Source organism: Accipiter gentilis, chromosome 26 (assembly GCF_929443795.1).
Source record: "Accipiter gentilis chromosome 26, bAccGen1.1, whole genome shotgun sequence".
Classification (NCBI taxonomy): Eukaryota; Metazoa; Chordata; class Aves; order Accipitriformes; family Accipitridae; genus Astur; species Astur gentilis.
In genome coordinates, this window is record NC_064905.1 from 8,236,461 (window position 1) to 8,254,546 (window position 18,086).

The window sequence follows — 18,086 nt, forward strand, 5'->3', positions numbered from 1 at the left end:
CAGAGGGATAGTGAATACCAGCAAGATCTTTCAGGGCTAGCACCTTCCTTGTGGGAGAAGGAGCCACACTTTTGCCTTCTCAGAAAAAAGCTTCTGCCGAGAACGAGCACCGTGACATGCTGAGTCTCTGGGAAAGCAGAGATCCCCAAAGCTGTTGTGCCTGTGGATAGGCTGCAGAGGGATAGTGAATACCAGCAAGATCTTTCAGGGCTAGCACCTTCCTTGTGGGAGAAGGAGCCACACTTTTGCCTTCTCAGAAAAAAGCTTCTGCCGAGAACGAGCACCGTGACATGCTGAGTCTCTGGGAAAGCAGAGATCCCCAAAGCTGTTGTGCCTGTGGATAGGCTGCAGAGGGATAGTGAATACCAGCAAGATCTTTCAGGGCTAGCACCTTCCTTGTGGGAGAAGGAGCCGTAAGTTTGCCTTTTCAGAAAAAAGCTTCTGCCGAGAGCAAGCACCGTGACATGCTGAGTCTCTGGGAAAGCAGAGATCCCCAAAGCTGTTGTGCCTGTGGATAGGCTGCAGAGGGATAGTGAATACCAGCAAGATCTTTCAGGGCTAGCACCTTCCTTGTGGGAGAAGGAGCCACACTTTTGCCTTTTCAGAAAAAAGCTTCTGCCGAGTGCGAGCACCGTGACATGCTGAGTCTCTGGGAAAGCAGAGATCCCCAAAGCTGTTGTGCCTGTGGATAGGCTGCAGAGGGATAGTGAATACCAGCAAGATCTTTCAGGGCTAGCACCTTCCTTGTGGGAGAAGGAGCCACACTTTTGCCTTCTCAGAAAAAAGCTTCTGCCGAGAACGAGCACCGTGACATGCTGAGTCTCTGGGAAAGCAGAGATCCCCAAAGCTGTTGTGCCTGTGGATAGGCTGCAGAGGGATAGTGAATACCAGCAAGATCTTTCAGGGCTAGCACCTTCCTTGTGGGAGAAGGAGCCGTAAGTTTGCCTTTTCAGAAAAAAGCTTCTGCCGAGAGCAAGCACCGTGACATGCTGAGTCTCTGGGAAAGCAGAGATCCCCAAAGCTGTTGTGCCTGTGGATAGGCTGCAGAGGGATAGTGAATACCAGCAAGATCTTTCAGGGCTAGCACCTTCCTTGTGGGAGAAGGAGCCACACTTTTGCCTTCTCAGAAAAAAGCTTCTGCCGAGAACGAGCACCGTGACATGCTGAGTCTCTGGGAAAGCAGAGATCCCCAAAGCTGTTGTGCCTGTGGATAGGCTGCAGAGGGATAGTGAATACCAGCAAGATCTTTCAGGGCTAGCACCTTCCTTGTGGGAGAAGGAGCCACACTTTTGCCTTCTCAGAAAAAAGCTTCTGCCGAGAACGAGCACCGTGACATGCTGAGTCTCTGGGAAAGCAGAGATCCCCAAAGCTGTTGTGCCTGTGGATAGGCTGCAGAGGGATAGTGAATACCAGCAAGATCTTTCAGGGCTAGCACCTTCCTTGTGGGAGAAGGAGCCACACTTTTGCCTTCTCAGAAAAAAGCTTCTGCCGAGAACGAGCACCGTGACATGCTGAGTCTCTGGGAAAGCAGAGATCCCCAAAGCTGTTGTGCCTGTGGATAGGCTGCAGAGGGATAGTGAATACCAGCAAGATCTTTCAGGGATAGCACCTTCCTTGTGGGAGAAGGAGCCAGACGTTTGCCTTCTCAGAAAAAGCTTCTGCCGAGAACGAGCACCGTGACATGCTGAGTCTCTGGGAAAGCAGAGATCCCCAAAGCTGTTGTGCCTGTGGATAGGCTGCAGAGGGATAGTGAATACCAGCAAGATCTTTCAGGGCTAGCACCTTCCTTGTGGGAGAAGGAGCCACACTTTTGCCTTCTCAGAAAAAAGCTTCTGCCGAGAACGAGCACCGTGACATGCTGAGTCTCTGGGAAAGCAGAGATCCCCAAAGCTGTTGTGCCTGTGGATAGGCTGCAGAGGGATAGTGAATACCAGCAAGATCTTTCAGGGCTAGCACCTTCCTTGTGGGAGAAGGAGCCACACTTTTGCCTTCTCAGAAAAAAGCTTCTGCCGAGAACGAGCACCGTGACATGCTGAGTCTCTGGGAAAGCAGAGATCCCCAAAGCTGTTGTGCCTGTGGATAGGCTGCAGAGGGATAGTGAATACCAGCAAGATCTTTCAGGGCTAGCACCTTCCTTGTGGGAGAAGGAGCCGTAAGTTTGCCTTTTCAGAAAAAAGCTTCTGCCGAGAGCAAGCACCGTGACATGCTGAGTCTCTGGGAAAGCAGAGATCCCCAAAGCTGTTGTGCCTGTGGATAGGCTGCAGAGGGATAGTGAATACCAGCAAGATCTTTCAGGGCTAGCACCTTCCTTGTGGGAGAAGGAGCCACACTTTTGCCTTCTCAGAAAAAAGCTTCTGCCGAGAGCGAGCACCGTGACATGCTGAGTCTCTGGGAAAGCAGAGATCCCCAAAGCTGTTGTGCCTGTGGATAGGCTGCAGAGGGATAGTGAATACCAGCAAGATCTTTCAGGGCTAGCACCTTCCTTGTGGGAGAAGGAGCCACACTTTTGCCTTCTCAGAAAAAAGCTTCTGCCGAGAACGAGCACCGTGACATGCTGAGTCTCTGGGAAAGCAGAGATCCCCAAAGCTGTTGTGCCTGTGGATAGGCTGCAGAGGGATAGCGAATACCAGCAAGATCTTTCAGGGATAGCACCTTCCTTGTGGGAGAAGGAGCCAGACGTTTGCCTTCTCAGAAAAAGCTTCTGCCGAGAACGAGCACCGTGACATGCTGAGTCTCTGGGAAAGCAGAGATCCCCAAAGCTGTTGTGCCTGTGGATAGGCTGCAGAGGGATAGTGAATACCAGCAAGATCTTTCAGGGCTGGCACCTTCCTTGTGGGAGAAGGAGCCGTAAGTTTGCCTTTTCAGAAAAAAGCTTCTGCCGAGAGCAAGCACCGTGACATGCTGAGTCTCTGGGAAAGCAGAGATCCCCAAAGCTGTTGTGCCTGTGGATAGGCTGCAGAGGGATAGTGAATACCAGCAAGATCTTTCAGGGCTAGCACCTTCCTTGTGGGAGAAGGAGCCACACTTTTGCCTTCTCAGAAAAAAGCTTCTGCCGAGAACGAGCACCGTGACATGCTGAGTCTCTGGGGAAGCAGAGATCCCCAGTGCTGTTGTGCCTGTGGATAGGCTGGAGGGGGCGGTGAAGACCACAAAATCTTCAGGGCTGGCACTTTTCTTTCGGTAGAAGGAGCCAGACGTTTGCCTTTTCAGAAAAAGTTTCTGCCTAGAAAGAGCACCGTGACATGCTGAGTCTCTGGGAAAGCAGAGATCCCCAAAGCTGTTGTGCCTGTGGATAGGCTGCAGAGGGATAGTGAATACCAGCAAGATCTTTCAGGGATAGCACCTTCCTTGTGGGAGAAGGAGCCAGACGTTTGCCTTTTCAGAAAAAAGCTTCTGCCGAGAACGAGCACCGTGACATGCTGAGTCTCTGGGAAAGCAGAGATCCCCAAAGCTGTTGTGCCTGTGGATAGGCTGCAGAGGGATAGTGAATACCAGCAAGATCTTTCAGGGCTAGCACCTTCCTTGTGGGAGAAGGAGCCGTAAGTTTGCCTTTTCAGAAAAAAGCTTCTGCCGAGAGCGAGCACCGTGACATGCTGAGTCTCTGGGAAAGCAGAGATCCCCAAAGCTGTTGTGCCTGTGGATAGGCTGCAGAGGGATAGTGAATACCAGCAAGATCTTTCAGGGCTAGCACCTTCCTTGTGGGAGAAGGAGCCACACTTTTGCCTTCTCAGAAAAAAGCTTCTGCCGAGAACGAGCACCGTGACATGCTGAGTCTCTGGGGAAGCAGAGATCCCCAGTGCTGTTGTGCCTGTGGATAGGCTGGAGGGGGCGGTGAAGACCACAAAATCTTCAGGGCTGGCACTTTTCTTTCGGTAGAAGGAGCCAGACGTTTGCCTTTTCAGAAAAAGTTTCTGCCTAGAAAGAGCACCATGAAATGCTGAGTCTCTGGGAAAGCAGAGATCCCCAAAGCTGTTGTGCCTGTGGATAGGCTGCAGAGGGATAGTGAATACCAGCAAGATCTTTCAGGGATAGCACCTTCCTTGTGGGAGAAGGAGCCAGACGTTTGCCTTTTCAGAAAAAAGCTTCTGCCGAGAACGAGCACCGTGACATGCTGAGTCTCTGGGAAAGCAGAGATCCCCAAAGCTGTTGTGCCTGTGGATAGGCTGCAGAGGGATAGTGAATACCAGCAAGATCTTTCAGGGCTAGCACCTTCCTTGTGGGAGAAGGAGCCGTAAGTTTGCCTTTTCAGAAAAAAGCTTCTGCCGAGAGCGAGCACCGTGACATGCTGAGTCTCTGGGAAAGCAGAGATCCCCAAAGCTGTTGTGCCTGTGGATAGGCTGCAGAGGGATAGTGAATACCAGCAAGATCTTTCAGGGCTAGCACCTTCCTTGTGGGAGAAGGAGCCACACTTTTGCCTTCTCAGAAAAAAGCTTCTGCCGAGAACGAGCACCGTGACATGCTGAGTCTCTGGGAAAGCAGAGATCCCCAAAGCTGTTGTGCCTGTGGATAGGCTGCAGAGGGATAGTGAATACCAGCAAGATCTTTCAGGGCTAGCACCTTCCTTGTGGGAGAAGGAGCCAGACGTTTGCCTTCTCAGTAAAAGCTTCTGCCGAGAGCGAGCACCGTGACATGCTGAGTCTCTGGGAAAGCAGAGATCCCCAAAGCTGTTGTGCCTGTGGATAGGCTGCAGAGGGATAGTGAATACCAGCAAGATCTTTCAGGGCTAGCACCTTCCTTGTGGGAGAAGGAGCCACACTTTTGCCTTTTCAGAAAAAAGCTTCTGCCGAGAGCGAGCACCGTGACATGCTGAGTCTCTGGGAAAGCAGAGATCCCCAAAGCTGTTGTGCCTGTGGATAGGCTGCAGAGGGATAGTGAATACCAGCAAGATCTTTCAGGGCTAGCACCTTCCTTGTGGGAGAAGGAGCCACACTTTTGCCTTCTCAGAAAAAAGCTTCTGCCGAGAACGAGCACCGTGACATGCTGAGTCTCTGGGAAAGCAGAGATCCCCAAAGCTGTTGTGCCTGTGGATAGGCTGCAGAGGGATAGTGAATACCAGCAAGATCTTTCAGGGCTAGCACCTTCCTTGTGGGAGAAGGAGCCACACTTTTGCCTTCTCAGAAAAAAGCTTCTGCCGAGAGCGAGCACCGTGACATGCTGAGTCTCTGGGAAAGCAGAGATCCCCAAAGCTGTTGTGCCTGTGGATAGGCTGCAGAGGGATAGTGAATACCAGCAAGATCTTTCAGGGCTAGCACCTTCCTTGTGGGAGAAGGAGCCACACTTTTGCCTTCTCAGAAAAAAGCTTCTGCCGAGAACGAGCACCGTGACATGCTGAGTCTCTGGGAAAGCAGAGATCCCCAAAGCTGTTGTGCCTGTGGATAGGCTGCAGAGGGATAGTGAATACCAGCAAGATCTTTCAGGGATAGCACCTTCCTTGTGGGAGAAGGAGCCAGACGTTTGCCTTCTCAGAAAAAGCTTCTGCCGAGAACGAGCACCGTGACATGCTGAGTCTCTGGGAAAGCAGAGATCCCCAAAGCTGTTGTGCCTGTGGATAGGCTGCAGAGGGATAGTGAATACCAGCAAGATCTTTCAGGGCTAGCACCTTCCTTGTGGGAGAAGGAGCCGTAAGTTTGCCTTTTCAGAAAAAAGCTTCTGCCGAGAGCAAGCACCGTGACATGCTGAGTCTCTGGGAAAGCAGAGATCCCCAAAGCTGTTGTGCCTGTGGATAGGCTGCAGAGGGATAGTGAATACCAGCAAGATCTTTCAGGGCTAGCACCTTCCTTGTGGGAGAAGGAGCCACACTTTTGCCTTTTCAGAAAAAAGCTTCTGCCGAGTGCGAGCACCGTGACATGCTGAGTCTCTGGGAAAGCAGAGATCCCCAAAGCTGTTGTGCCTGTGGATAGGCTGCAGAGGGATAGTGAATACCAGCAAGATCTTTCAGGGCTAGCACCTTCCTTGTGGGAGAAGGAGCCACACTTTTGCCTTCTCAGAAAAAAGCTTCTGCCGAGAACGAGCACCGTGACATGCTGAGTCTCTGGGAAAGCAGAGATCCCCAAAGCTGTTGTGCCTGTGGATAGGCTGCAGAGGGATAGTGAATACCAGCAAGATCTTTCAGGGCTAGCACCTTCCTTGTGGGAGAAGGAGCCGTAAGTTTGCCTTTTCAGAAAAAAGCTTCTGCCGAGAGCAAGCACCGTGACATGCTGAGTCTCTGGGAAAGCAGAGATCCCCAAAGCTGTTGTGCCTGTGGATAGGCTGCAGAGGGATAGTGAATACCAGCAAGATCTTTCAGGGCTAGCACCTTCCTTGTGGGAGAAGGAGCCACACTTTTGCCTTCTCAGAAAAAAGCTTCTGCCGAGAACGAGCACCGTGACATGCTGAGTCTCTGGGAAAGCAGAGATCCCCAAAGCTGTTGTGCCTGTGGATAGGCTGCAGAGGGATAGTGAATACCAGCAAGATCTTTCAGGGCTAGCACCTTCCTTGTGGGAGAAGGAGCCACACTTTTGCCTTCTCAGAAAAAAGCTTCTGCCGAGAACGAGCACCGTGACATGCTGAGTCTCTGGGAAAGCAGAGATCCCCAAAGCTGTTGTGCCTGTGGATAGGCTGCAGAGGGATAGTGAATACCAGCAAGATCTTTCAGGGCTAGCACCTTCCTTGTGGGAGAAGGAGCCACACTTTTGCCTTCTCAGAAAAAAGCTTCTGCCGAGAACGAGCACCGTGACATGCTGAGTCTCTGGGAAAGCAGAGATCCCCAAAGCTGTTGTGCCTGTGGATAGGCTGCAGAGGGATAGTGAATACCAGCAAGATCTTTCAGGGATAGCACCTTCCTTGTGGGAGAAGGAGCCAGACGTTTGCCTTCTCAGAAAAAGCTTCTGCCGAGAACGAGCACCGTGACATGCTGAGTCTCTGGGAAAGCAGAGATCCCCAAAGCTGTTGTGCCTGTGGATAGGCTGCAGAGGGATAGTGAATACCAGCAAGATCTTTCAGGGCTAGCACCTTCCTTGTGGGAGAAGGAGCCACACTTTTGCCTTCTCAGAAAAAAGCTTCTGCCGAGAACGAGCACCGTGACATGCTGAGTCTCTGGGAAAGCAGAGATCCCCAAAGCTGTTGTGCCTGTGGATAGGCTGCAGAGGGATAGTGAATACCAGCAAGATCTTTCAGGGCTAGCACCTTCCTTGTGGGAGAAGGAGCCACACTTTTGCCTTCTCAGAAAAAAGCTTCTGCCGAGAACGAGCACCGTGACATGCTGAGTCTCTGGGAAAGCAGAGATCCCCAAAGCTGTTGTGCCTGTGGATAGGCTGCAGAGGGATAGTGAATACCAGCAAGATCTTTCAGGGCTAGCACCTTCCTTGTGGGAGAAGGAGCCGTAAGTTTGCCTTTTCAGAAAAAAGCTTCTGCCGAGAGCAAGCACCGTGACATGCTGAGTCTCTGGGAAAGCAGAGATCCCCAAAGCTGTTGTGCCTGTGGATAGGCTGCAGAGGGATAGTGAATACCAGCAAGATCTTTCAGGGCTAGCACCTTCCTTGTGGGAGAAGGAGCCACACTTTTGCCTTCTCAGAAAAAAGCTTCTGCCGAGAGCGAGCACCGTGACATGCTGAGTCTCTGGGAAAGCAGAGATCCCCAAAGCTGTTGTGCCTGTGGATAGGCTGCAGAGGGATAGTGAATACCAGCAAGATCTTTCAGGGCTAGCACCTTCCTTGTGGGAGAAGGAGCCACACTTTTGCCTTCTCAGAAAAAAGCTTCTGCCGAGAACGAGCACCGTGACATGCTGAGTCTCTGGGAAAGCAGAGATCCCCAAAGCTGTTGTGCCTGTGGATAGGCTGCAGAGGGATAGCGAATACCAGCAAGATCTTTCAGGGATAGCACCTTCCTTGTGGGAGAAGGAGCCAGACGTTTGCCTTCTCAGAAAAAGCTTCTGCCGAGAACGAGCACCGTGACATGCTGAGTCTCTGGGAAAGCAGAGATCCCCAAAGCTGTTGTGCGTGTGGATAGGCTGCAGAGGGATAGTGAATACCAGCAAGATCTTTCAGGGCTGGCACCTTCCTTGTGGGAGAAGGAGCCGTAAGTTTGCCTTTTCAGAAAAAAGCTTCTGCCGAGAGCAAGCACCGTGACATGCTGAGTCTCTGGGAAAGCAGAGATCCCCAAAGCTGTTGTGCCTGTGGATAGGCTGCAGAGGGATAGTGAATACCAGCAAGATCTTTCAGGGCTAGCACCTTCCTTGTGGGAGAAGGAGCCACACTTTTGCCTTCTCAGAAAAAAGCTTCTGCCGAGAACGAGCACCGTGACATGCTGAGTCTCTGGGGAAGCAGAGATCCCCAGTGCTGTTGTGCCTGTGGATAGGCTGGAGGGGGCGGTGAAGACCACAAAATCTTCAGGGCTGGCACTTTTCTTTCGGTAGAAGGAGCCAGACGTTTGCCTTTTCAGAAAAAGTTTCTGCCTAGAAAGAGCACCGTGACATGCTGAGTCTCTGGGAAAGCAGAGATCCCCAAAGCTGTTGTGCCTGTGGATAGGCTGCAGAGGGATAGTGAATACCAGCAAGATCTTTCAGGGATAGCACCTTCCTTGTGGGAGAAGGAGCCAGACGTTTGCCTTTTCAGAAAAAAGCTTCTGCCGAGAACGAGCACCGTGACATGCTGAGTCTCTGGGAAAGCAGAGATCCCCAAAGCTGTTGTGCCTGTGGATAGGCTGCAGAGGGATAGTGAATACCAGCAAGATCTTTCAGGGCTAGCACCTTCCTTGTGGGAGAAGGAGCCGTAAGTTTGCCTTTTCAGAAAAAAGCTTCTGCCGAGAGCGAGCACCGTGACATGCTGAGTCTCTGGGAAAGCAGAGATCCCCAAAGCTGTTGTGCCTGTGGATAGGCTGCAGAGGGATAGTGAATACCAGCAAGATCTTTCAGGGCTAGCACCTTCCTTGTGGGAGAAGGAGCCACACTTTTGCCTTCTCAGAAAAAAGCTTCTGCCGAGAACGAGCACCGTGACATGCTGAGTCTCTGGGGAAGCAGAGATCCCCAGTGCTGTTGTGCCTGTGGATAGGCTGGAGGGGGCGGTGAAGACCACAAAATCTTCAGGGCTGGCACTTTTCTTTCGGTAGAAGGAGCCAGACGTTTGCCTTTTCAGAAAAAGTTTCTGCCTAGAAAGAGCACCATGAAATGCTGAGTCTCTGGGAAAGCAGAGATCCCCAAAGCTGTTGTGCCTGTGGATAGGCTGCAGAGGGATAGTGAATACCAGCAAGATCTTTCAGGGATAGCACCTTCCTTGTGGGAGAAGGAGCCAGACGTTTGCCTTTTCAGAAAAAAGCTTCTGCCGAGAACGAGCACCGTGACATGCTGAGTCTCTGGGAAAGCAGAGATCCCCAAAGCTGTTGTGCCTGTGGATAGGCTGCAGAGGGATAGTGAATACCAGCAAGATCTTTCAGGGCTAGCACCTTCCTTGTGGGAGAAGGAGCCGTAAGTTTGCCTTTTCAGAAAAAAGCTTCTGCCGAGAGCGAGCACCGTGACATGCTGAGTCTCTGGGAAAGCAGAGATCCCCAAAGCTGTTGTGCCTGTGGATAGGCTGCAGAGGGATAGTGAATACCAGCAAGATCTTTCAGGGCTAGCACCTTCCTTGTGGGAGAAGGAGCCACACTTTTGCCTTCTCAGAAAAAAGCTTCTGCCGAGAACGAGCACCGTGACATGCTGAGTCTCTGGGAAAGCAGAGATCCCCAAAGCTGTTGTGCCTGTGGATAGGCTGCAGAGGGATAGTGAATACCAGCAAGATCTTTCAGGGCTAGCACCTTCCTTGTGGGAGAAGGAGCCAGACGTTTGCCTTCTCAGTAAAAGCTTCTGCCGAGAGCGAGCACCGTGACATGCTGAGTCTCTGGGAAAGCAGAGATCCCCAAAGCTGTTGTGCCTGTGGATAGGCTGCAGAGGGATAGTGAATACCAGCAAGATCTTTCAGGGCTAGCACCTTCCTTGTGGGAGAAGGAGCCACACTTTTGCCTTTTCAGAAAAAAGCTTCTGCCGAGAGCGAGCACCGTGACATGCTGAGTCTCTGGGAAAGCAGAGATCCCCAAAGCTGTTGTGCCTGTGGATAGGCTGCAGAGGGATAGTGAATACCAGCAAGATCTTTCAGGGCTAGCACCTTCCTTGTGGGAGAAGGAGCCACACTTTTGCCTTCTCAGAAAAAAGCTTCTGCCGAGAACGAGCACCGTGACATGCTGAGTCTCTGGGAAAGCAGAGATCCCCAAAGCTGTTGTGCCTGTGGATAGGCTGCAGAGGGATAGTGAATACCAGCAAGATCTTTCAGGGCTAGCACCTTCCTTGTGGGAGAAGGAGCCACACTTTTGCCTTCTCAGAAAAAAGCTTCTGCCGAGAGCGAGCACCGTGACATGCTGAGTCTCTGGGAAAGCAGAGATCCCCAAAGCTGTTGTGCCTGTGGATAGGCTGCAGAGGGATAGTGAATACCAGCAAGATCTTTCAGGGCTAGCACCTTCCTTGTGGGAGAAGGAGCCACACTTTTGCCTTCTCAGAAAAAAGCTTCTGCCGAGAACGAGCACCGTGACATGCTGAGTCTCTGGGAAAGCAGAGATCCCCAAAGCTGTTGTGCCTGTGGATAGGCTGCAGAGGGATAGTGAATACCAGCAAGATCTTTCAGGGATAGCACCTTCCTTGTGGGAGAAGGAGCCAGACGTTTGCCTTCTCAGAAAAAGCTTCTGCCGAGAACGAGCACCGTGACATGCTGAGTCTCTGGGAAAGCAGAGATCCCCAAAGCTGTTGTGCCTGTGGATAGGCTGCAGAGGGATAGTGAATACCAGCAAGATCTTTCAGGGCTAGCACCTTCCTTGTGGGAGAAGGAGCCACACTTTTGCCTTCTCAGAAAAAAGCTTCTGCCGAGAACGAGCACCGTGACATGCTGAGTCTCTGGGAAAGCAGAGATCCCCAAAGCTGTTGTGCCTGTGGATAGGCTGCAGAGGGATAGTGAATACCAGCAAGATCTTTCAGGGCTAGCACCTTCCTTGTGGGAGAAGGAGCCGTAAGTTTGCCTTTTCAGAAAAAAGCTTCTGCCGAGAGCAAGCACCGTGACATGCTGAGTCTCTGGGAAAGCAGAGATCCCCAAAGCTGTTGTGCCTGTGGATAGGCTGCAGAGGGATAGTGAATACCAGCAAGATCTTTCAGGGCTAGCACCTTCCTTGTGGGAGAAGGAGCCACACTTTTGCCTTTTCAGAAAAAAGCTTCTGCCGAGTGCGAGCACCGTGACATGCTGAGTCTCTGGGAAAGCAGAGATCCCCAAAGCTGTTGTGCCTGTGGATAGGCTGCAGAGGGATAGTGAATACCAGCAAGATCTTTCAGGGCTAGCACCTTCCTTGTGGGAGAAGGAGCCACACTTTTGCCTTCTCAGAAAAAAGCTTCTGCCGAGAGCGAGCACCGTGACATGCTGAGTCTCTGGGAAAGCAGAGATCCCCAAAGCTGTTGTGCCTGTGGATAGGCTGCAGAGGGATAGTGAATACCAGCAAGATCTTTCAGGGCTAGCACCTTCCTTGTGGGAGAAGGAGCCACACTTTTGCCTTTTCAGAAAAAAGCTTCTGCCGAGAGCGAGCACCGTGACATGCTGAGTCTCTGGGAAAGCAGAGATCCCCAAAGCTGTTGTGCCTGTGGATAGGCTGCAGAGGGATAGTGAATACCAGCAAGATCTTTCAGGGCTAGCACCTTCCTTGTGGGAGAAGGAGCCGTAAGTTTGCCTTTTCAGAAAAAAGCTTCTGCCGAGAGCGAGCACCGTGACATGCTGAGTCTCTGGGAAAGCAGAGATCCCCAAAGCTGTTGTGCCTGTGGATAGGCTGCAGAGGGATAGTGAATACCAGCAAGATCTTTCAGGGCTAGCACCTTCCTTGTGGGAGAAGGAGCCACACTTTTGCCTTCTCAGAAAAAAGCTTCTGCCGAGAACGAGCACCGTGACATGCTGAGTCTCTGGGAAAGCAGAGATCCCCAAAGCTGTTGTGCCTGTGGATAGGCTGCAGAGGGATAGTGAATACCAGCAAGATCTTTCAGGGCTAGCACCTTCCTTGTGGGAGAAGGAGCCACACTTTTGCCTTTTCAGAAAAAAGCTTCTGCCGAGAGCGAGCACCGTGACATGCTGAGTCTCTGGGAAAGCAGAGATCCCCAAAGCTGTTGTGCCTGTGGATAGGCTGCAGAGGGATAGTGAATACCAGCAAGATCTTTCAGGGCTAGCACCTTCCTTGTGGGAGAAGGAGCCACACTTTTGCCTTTTCAGAAAAAAGCTTCTGCCGAGTGCGAGCACCGTGACATGCTGAGTCTCTGGGAAAGCAGAGATCCCCAAAGCTGTTGTGCCTGTGGATAGGCTGCAGAGGGATAGTGAATACCAGCAAGATCTTTCAGGGCTAGCACCTTCCTTGTGGGAGAAGGAGCCACACTTTTGCCTTCTCAGAAAAAAGCTTCTGCCGAGAGCGAGCACCGTGACATGCTGAGTCTCTGGGAAAGCAGAGATCCCCAAAGCTGTTGTGCCTGTGGATAGGCTGCAGAGGGATAGTGAATACCAGCAAGATCTTTCAGGGCTAGCACCTTCCTTGTGGGAGAAGGAGCCACACTTTTGCCTTCTCAGAAAAAAGCTTCTGCCGAGAACGAGCACCGTGACATGCTGAGTCTCTGGGAAAGCAGAGATCCCCAAAGCTGTTGTGCCTGTGGATAGGCTGCAGAGGGATAGTGAATACCAGCAAGATCTTTCAGGGATAGCACCTTCCTTGTGGGAGAAGGAGCCAGACGTTTGCCTTCTCAGAAAAAGCTTCTGCCGAGAACGAGCACCGTGACATGCTGAGTCTCTGGGAAAGCAGAGATCCCCAAAGCTGTTGTGCCTGTGGATAGGCTGCAGAGGGATAGTGAATACCAGCAAGATCTTTCAGGGCTGGCACCTTCCTTGTGGGAGAAGGAGCCGTAAGTTTGCCTTTTCAGAAAAAAGCTTCTGCCGAGAGCAAGCACCGTGACATGCTGAGTCTCTGGGAAAGCAGAGATCCCCAAAGCTGTTGTGCCTGTGGATAGGCTGCAGAGGGATAGTGAATACCAGCAAGATCTTTCAGGGATAGCACCTTCCTTGTGGGAGAAGGAGCCAGACGTTTGCCTTTTCAGAAAAAAGCTTCTGCCGAGAACGAGCACCGTGACATGCTGAGTCTCTGGGAAAGCAGAGATCCCCAAAGCTGTTGTGCCTGTGGATAGGCTGCAGAGGGATAGTGAATACCAGCAAGATCTTTCAGGGCTAGCACCTTCCTTGTGGGAGAAGGAGCCGTAAGTTTGCCTTTTCAGAAAAAAGCTTCTGCCGAGAGCGAGCACCGTGACATGCTGAGTCTCTGGGAAAGCAGAGATCCCCAAAGCTGTTGTGCCTGTGGATAGGCTGCAGAGGGATAGTGAATACCAGCAAGATCTTTCAGGGCTAGCACCTTCCTTGTGGGAGAAGGAGCCACACTTTTGCCTTCTCAGAAAAAAGCTTCTGCCGAGAACGAGCACCGTGACATGCTGAGTCTCTGGGAAAGCAGAGATCCCCAAAGCTGTTGTGCCTGTGGATAGGCTGCAGAGGGATAGTGAATACCAGCAAGATCTTTCAGGGATAGCACCTTCCTTGTGGGAGAAGGAGCCAGACGTTTGCCTTCTCAGAAAAAGCTTCTGCCGAGAACGAGCACCGTGACATGCTGAGTCTCTGGGAAAGCAGAGATCCCCAAAGCTGTTGTGCCTGTGGATAGGCTGCAGAGGGATAGTGAATACCAGCAAGATCTTTCAGGGATAGCACCTTCCTTGTGGGAGAAGGAGCCACACTTTTGCCTTCTCAGAAAAAAGCTTCTGCCGAGAACGAGCACCGTGACATGCTGAGTCTCTGGGAAAGCAGAGATCCCCAAAGCTGTTGTGCCTGTGGATAGGCTGCAGAGGGATAGTGAATACCAGCAAGATCTTTCAGGGCTAGCACCTTCCTTGTGGGAGAAGGAGCCACACTTTTGCCTTCTCAGAAAAAAGCTTCTGCCGAGAGCGAGCACCGTGACATGCTGAGTCTCTGGGAAAGCAGAGATCCCCAAAGCTGTTGTGCCTGTGGATAGGCTGCAGAGGGATAGTGAATACCAGCAAGATCTTTCAGGGCTAGCACCTTCCTTGTGGGAGAAGGAGCCACACTTTTGCCTTCTCAGAAAAAAGCTTCTGCCGAGAACGAGCACCGTGACATGCTGAGTCTCTGGGGAAGCAGAGATCCCCAGTGCTGTTGTGCCTGTGGATAGGCTGGAGGGGGCGGTGAAGACCACAAAATCTTCAGGGCTGGCACTTTTCTTTCGGTAGAAGGAGCCAGACGTTTGCCTTTTCAGAAAAAGTTTCTGCCTAGAAAGAGCACCATGAAATGCTGAGTCTCTGGGAAAGCAGAGATCCCCAAAGCTGTTGTGCCTGTGGATAGGCTGCAGAGGGATAGTGAATACCAGCAAGATCTTTCAGGGCTGGCACCTTCCTTGTGGGAGAAGGAGCCGTAAGTTTGCCTTTTCAGAAAAAAGCTTCTGCCGAGAGCAAGCACCGTGACATGCTGAGTCTCTGGGAAAGCAGAGATCCCCAAAGCTGTTGTGCCTGTGGATAGGCTGCAGAGGGATAGTGAATACCAGCAAGATCTTTCAGGGCTAGCACCTTCCTTGTGGGAGAAGGAGCCACACTTTTGCCTTCTCAGAAAAAAGCTTCTGCCGAGAACGAGCACCGTGACATGCTGAGTCTCTGGGGAAGCAGAGATCCCCAGTGCTGTTGTGCCTGTGGATAGGCTGGAGGGGGCGGTGAAGACCACAAAATCTTCAGGGCTGGCACTTTTCTTTCGGTAGAAGGAGCCAGACGTTTGCCTTTTCAGAAAAAGTTTCTGCCTAGAAAGAGCACCGTGACATGCTGAGTCTCTGGGAAAGCAGAGATCCCCAAAGCTGTTGTGCCTGTGGATAGGCTGCAGAGGGATAGTGAATACCAGCAAGATCTTTCAGGGATAGCACCTTCCTTGTGGGAGAAGGAGCCAGACGTTTGCCTTTTCAGAAAAAAGCTTCTGCCGAGAACGAGCACCGTGACATGCTGAGTCTCTGGGAAAGCAGAGATCCCCAAAGCTGTTGTGCCTGTGGATAGGCTGCAGAGGGATAGTGAATACCAGCAAGATCTTTCAGGGCTAGCACCTTCCTTGTGGGAGAAGGAGCCGTAAGTTTGCCTTTTCAGAAAAAAGCTTCTGCCGAGAGCGAGCACCGTGACATGCTGAGTCTCTGGGAAAGCAGAGATCCCCAAAGCTGTTGTGCCTGTGGATAGGCTGCAGAGGGATAGTGAATACCAGCAAGATCTTTCAGGGCTAGCACCTTCCTTGTGGGAGAAGGAGCCACACTTTTGCCTTCTCAGAAAAAAGCTTCTGCCGAGAACGAGCACCGTGACATGCTGAGTCTCTGGGGAAGCAGAGATCCCCAGTGCTGTTGTGCCTGTGGATAGGCTGGAGGGGGCGGTGAAGACCACAAAATCTTCAGGGCTGGCACTTTTCTTTCGGTAGAAGGAGCCAGACGTTTGCCTTTTCAGAAAAAGTTTCTGCCTAGAAAGAGCACCATGAAATGCTGAGTCTCTGGGAAAGCAGAGATCCCCAAAGCTGTTGTGCCTGTGGATAGGCTGCAGAGGGATAGTGAATACCAGCAAGATCTTTCAGGGATAGCACCTTCCTTGTGGGAGAAGGAGCCAGACGTTTGCCTTTTCAGAAAAAAGCTTCTGCCGAGAACGAGCACCGTGACATGCTGAGTCTCTGGGAAAGCAGAGATCCCCAAAGCTGTTGTGCCTGTGGATAGGCTGCAGAGGGATAGTGAATACCAGCAAGATCTTTCAGGGCTAGCACCTTCCTTGTGGGAGAAGGAGCCGTAAGTTTGCCTTTTCAGAAAAAAGCTTCTGCCGAGAGCGAGCACCGTGACATGCTGAGTCTCTGGGAAAGCAGAGATCCCCAAAGCTGTTGTGCCTGTGGATAGGCTGCAGAGGGATAGTGAATACCAGCAAGATCTTTCAGGGCTAGCACCTTCCTTGTGGGAGAAGGAGCCACACTTTTGCCTTCTCAGAAAAAAGCTTCTGCCGAGAACGAGCACCGTGACATGCTGAGTCTCTGGGAAAGCAGAGATCCCCAAAGCTGTTGTGCCTGTGGATAGGCTGCAGAGGGATAGTGAATACCAGCAAGATCTTTCAGGGCTAGCACCTTCCTTGTGGGAGAAGGAGCCAGACGTTTGCCTTCTCAGTAAAAGCTTCTGCCGAGAGCGAGCACCGTGACATGCTGAGTCTCTGGGAATGCAGAGATCCCCAAAGCTGTTGTGCCTGTGGATAGGCTGCAGAGGGATAGTGAATACCAGCAAGATCTTTCAGGGCTAGCACCTTCCTTGTGGGAGAAGGAGCCACACTTTTGCCTTTTCAGAAAAAAGCTTCTGCCGAGAGCGAGCACCGTGACATGCTGAGTCTCTGGGAAAGCAGAGATCCCCAAAGCTGTTGTGCCTGTGGATAGGCTGCAGAGGGATAGTGAATACCAGCAAGATCTTTCAGGGCTAGCACCTTCCTTGTGGGAGAAGGAGCCACACTTTTGCCTTCTCAGAAAAAAGCTTCTGCCGAGAACGAGCACCGTGACATGCTGAGTCTCTGGGAAAGCAGAGATCCCCAAAGCTGTTGTGCCTGTGGATAGGCTGCAGAGGGATAGTGAATACCAGCAAGATCTTTCAGGGCTAGCACCTTCCTTGTGGGAGAAGGAGCCACACTTTTGCCTTCTCAGAAAAAAGCTTCTGCCGAGAGCGAGCACCGTGACATGCTGAGTCTCTGGGAAAGCAGAGATCCCCAAAGCTGTTGTGCCTGTGGATAGGCTGCAGAGGGATAGTGAATACCAGCAAGATCTTTCAGGGCTAGCACCTTCCTTGTGGGAGAAGGAGCCACACTTTTGCCTTCTCAGAAAAAAGCTTCTGCCGAGAACGAGCACCGTGACATGCTGAGTCTCTGGGAAAGCAGAGATCCCCAAAGCTGTTGTGCCTGTGGATAGGCTGCAGAGGGATAGTGAATACCAGCAAGATCTTTCAGGGATAGCACCTTCCTTGTGGGAGAAGGAGCCAGACGTTTGCCTTCTCAGAAAAAGCTTCTGCCGAGAACGAGCACCGTGACATGCTGAGTCTCTGGGAAAGCAGAGATCCCCAAAGCTGTTGTGCCTGTGGATAGGCTGCAGAGGGATAGTGAATACCAGCAAGATCTTTCAGGGCTAGCACCTTCCTTGTGGGAGAAGGAGCCACACTTTTGCCTTCTCAGAAAAAAGCTTCTGCCGAGAACGAGCACCGTGACATGCTGAGTCTCTGGGAAAGCAGAGATCCCCAAAGCTGTTGTGCCTGTGGATAGGCTGCAGAGGGATAGTGAATACCAGCAAGATCTTTCAGGGCTAGCACCTTCCTTGTGGGAGAAGGAGCCGTAAGTTTGCCTTTTCAGAAAAAAGCTTCTGCCGAGAGCAAGCACCGTGACATGCTGAGTCTCTGGGAAAGCAGAGATCCCCAAAGCTGTTGTGCCTGTGGATAGGCTGCAGAGGGATAGTGAATACCAGCAAGATCTTTCAGGGCTAGCACCTTCCTTGTGGGAGAAGGAGCCACACTTTTGCCTTTTCAGAAAAAAGCTTCTGCCGAGTGCGAGCACCGTGACATGCTGAGTCTCTGGGAAAGCAGAGATCCCCAAAGCTGTTGTGCCTGTGGATAGGCTGCAGAGGGATAGTGAATACCAGCAAGATCTTTCAGGGCTAGCACCTTCCTTGTGGGAGAAGGAGCCACACTTTTGCCTTCTCAGAAAAAAGCTTCTGCCGAGAGCGAGCACCGTGACATGCTGAGTCTCTGGGAAAGCAGAGATCCCCAAAGCTGTTGTGCCTGTGGATAGGCTGCAGAGGGATAGTGAATACCAGCAAGATCTTTCAGGGCTAGCACCTTCCTTGTGGGAGAAGGAGCCACACTTTTGCCTTTTCAGAAAAAAGCTTCTGCCGAGAGCGAGCACCGTGACATGCTGAGTCTCTGGGAAAGCAGAGATCCCCAAAGCTGTTGTGCCTGTGGATAGGCTGCAGAGGGATAGTGAATACCAGCAAGATCTT